General features: G+C 77.6%; 1 non-coding gene across 1 annotated transcript; it reads right to left on the bottom strand.

Moving 5' to 3' along the window:
• Positions 1–584: 584 nt before the first annotated feature.
• On the bottom strand, positions 585–737 carry LOC138065106 (5.8S ribosomal RNA). The gene has a single exon (XR_011138275.1). It is a non-coding gene; the product is annotated as a 5.8S ribosomal RNA (ribosomal RNA).
• Between the last annotated feature and the right edge of the window lie 1,763 nt (positions 738–2,500).

Here is a 2,500-nt window from a genome sequence, read left to right as displayed (position 1 = left end):
GGAGGGGAACGGGGGACCAGCGCACCACCGGGAGAGTGGTGGAGGAGAGCCGTCGTACGGCGGGCACTGGCGGTGGCGGCGGGCGGCGGCGGCAGGTGCCGGGCCACCGCGACCGACCGAACCTGGGGGCCCGGCGGGACGAACTCCGCACAGCGGGCGCTCCGGGAGCGGGGGTTTCCCGAGTCTGCACTTAGGGGGACGAAGGCCCGGGCCCACACGGGGAGGAGAGGCACCCCCTCTCCCCGGCGGCGCGGGCCTGCGAGGCGCCCCAGCCGCGCCACACCGCACACACCGCGCAGGGCAGCGGTGGCCACCGGGCTCGGAGGGGAGGGAGGGCAGGGCAAGGCACGCCGGCCGCGGACGGTGGAGGCGGACGGTCGGCCGGAGCCGGGCAGGCAGGCCAGCCGGAAGACCGGGGCCACCGGTGCACGCACCGGTGGTCCCGGCTCCGCCGCCGCCGCCGACTCACCGCCGCCGCCGCCCCCCCACCGACTCGCCGCCGCCGCCGCCCCCCCCGGCCCCCCCCCGAGGGGCGGCACACCGCTGCGCCAACGCGGCAATGGGGGTGACGATTGACCGTCAAGCGACGCTCAGACAGGCGTAGCCCCGGGAGGAACCCGGGGCCGCAAGTGCGTTCGAAGTGTCGATGATCAATGTGTCCTGCAATTCACATTAATTCTCGCAGCTAGCTGCGTTCTTCATCGACGCACGAGCCGAGTGATCCACCGCTAAGAGTTGTCTCGGTTTCGGTCCCCACCGCGCGCGCGGGGGGACCGGGCAGCTTTCGCAGCCCCCTGAGGGCCCCCATCCGCTCTGCCTCCCTCCTCACGCCGACGCCGGCTGCTGAGCAAGGGACAGCGGAGAGAGAGGGCACGCCTCACTGACCGTACAAGCACAGAGGGAAAAAAAAAGGGGTGGGGGGGGGGAGAACAGACCCGAACGAGAGGGGCGGGGAGCCCTCGCTCCCGACCTGGGACAACCCCTTTCTCGCTTCGAGTCCGGCCCAGGCGCCCGGCTCGGCCTGGCCCAGCAGGGAGCGGCGCGCCAGCCGCGCCACCTGCCTCAGGGACCGGGGTGTGGGTCCCCGCGGAGCCCCGGCGTCGGAGCCCGGCCGCCGCTGGGAGCGGCGCCACCCGCTGCCCGCGCGCCCGCGACCCGCCAGCCGCACGCTTCCGAGCTCCTTCGCTCGCCTCACCGGCCTCCAGCTCCGCCGCCCCGGAGACGGCACCCAACACCCGCCTGCACACACGCAGCCTCCCGAGCGACGCCACGCACTCGCCCGTCCCTTCCGCGGGCAGACGCCTGGCGGCAGGCAGACGGGCGAGGCGGGACGGACGGGGAACGGCGCCCGCTCTCCCCGCCTCCACGCGGAGACCGGGAGGGGCCGCCCCCGCCCGCCCGCCCGCCGCCCGCCTGCCGCCCAGCGAAGCCGGGTCGGGCAGAGCGAGGCAGGCGCGCCGGATGGCGGAGTGCCGGGGCAGGGCGGGGGGGGGAGGGAAGGAAGGGTGCCGCCGACGGCCACGGCGGGAGACTGAGAGCACCGGCCAGGGAGGAGAAGGGATGCGCTGGGGCTCGGCGTCCGCACCACCCGCGGTGGGGGCTCGCCGTCCCGGCGGCGAGCACGCGCTCGCGCCGGGGTCGCGCGTTCGAGGCAGGCCGGCGCAAGCCGACCGCGCGGCGTCTCTCCGCCGAGACCAGACCGCGGAGAGAGGGGGCAGGGTACCCCTCTCCGTCCCGGCTGCCCGCGGGGCATGCACGGGCCGCGCCGGCGGGCATGGGGGGGTGCGGCGCCCGCGCGCGCCGACCCCCCGGCCCCTCCGGCAGCACGCCCGGCTGCCCCCCGGGTCGCATCGGGCCGCCCGAGTCTTTAAACCCCCGCCCGGCTCTCCGACCGAGAACCCTCGGGCCCGGAGCCCGGGGCCCATGGCCATCCCTACCCGGGGGGGCCGCTACCGGCGGCCGCGGTGGCCGGAGGCCCTCCTCCTTCCTCCCAGCGCGCCCCCCCCCCCCCGCCGCCCCCCGCCGCCCCCGGCCCGGCCGACTCGCAGCGCGGCCCCCACGGCACGGCGTGGGGCGGCTGGAGCGGTTGGGGGGGGGGGGAAGGGAGGGGAGGAGGAAGCGTGGAAGGCCGGCAGGGCACGGCCGGTGCGGCACGCGCAGCGCAGCGCCCGGGAGGAGCACGCTGGCACACGGGACCACACGGGTGGGTCACCGAGGGGAGGCAGGAGAAGCGCGGACGCTAGGTACCTGGCCCTGGGGTGAGGGAAACGACCTGAAATCCCCGCGGGGGTGCCTCCCCCGCCGCCGCCCGCCGCCGGGCCACCGCCGCCTCGCGGCGACGGCGGCAGCCTCAGCGGCAGCGACGAGGCGGGGCGCGGAGGGGAACCCGGCACCCGCCAGCCGGCTCCAGCGCCCCTCGGCGGAGCGTCCACCCGCGGGGTGCGCCCGACACCCACCGCCACGACCTCGTCCTCCTCCCGGGGCCCGGGGTTTCCCTCAG

This window comes from Struthio camelus, unplaced genomic scaffold (assembly GCF_040807025.1).
Source record: "Struthio camelus isolate bStrCam1 unplaced genomic scaffold, bStrCam1.hap1 HAP1_SCAFFOLD_86, whole genome shotgun sequence".
Classification (NCBI taxonomy): domain Eukaryota; kingdom Metazoa; phylum Chordata; class Aves; order Struthioniformes; family Struthionidae; genus Struthio; species Struthio camelus.
The sequence above is the reverse complement of the archived record's forward strand: the minus strand, read 5'-3'. Positions and strand labels throughout refer to the sequence as shown.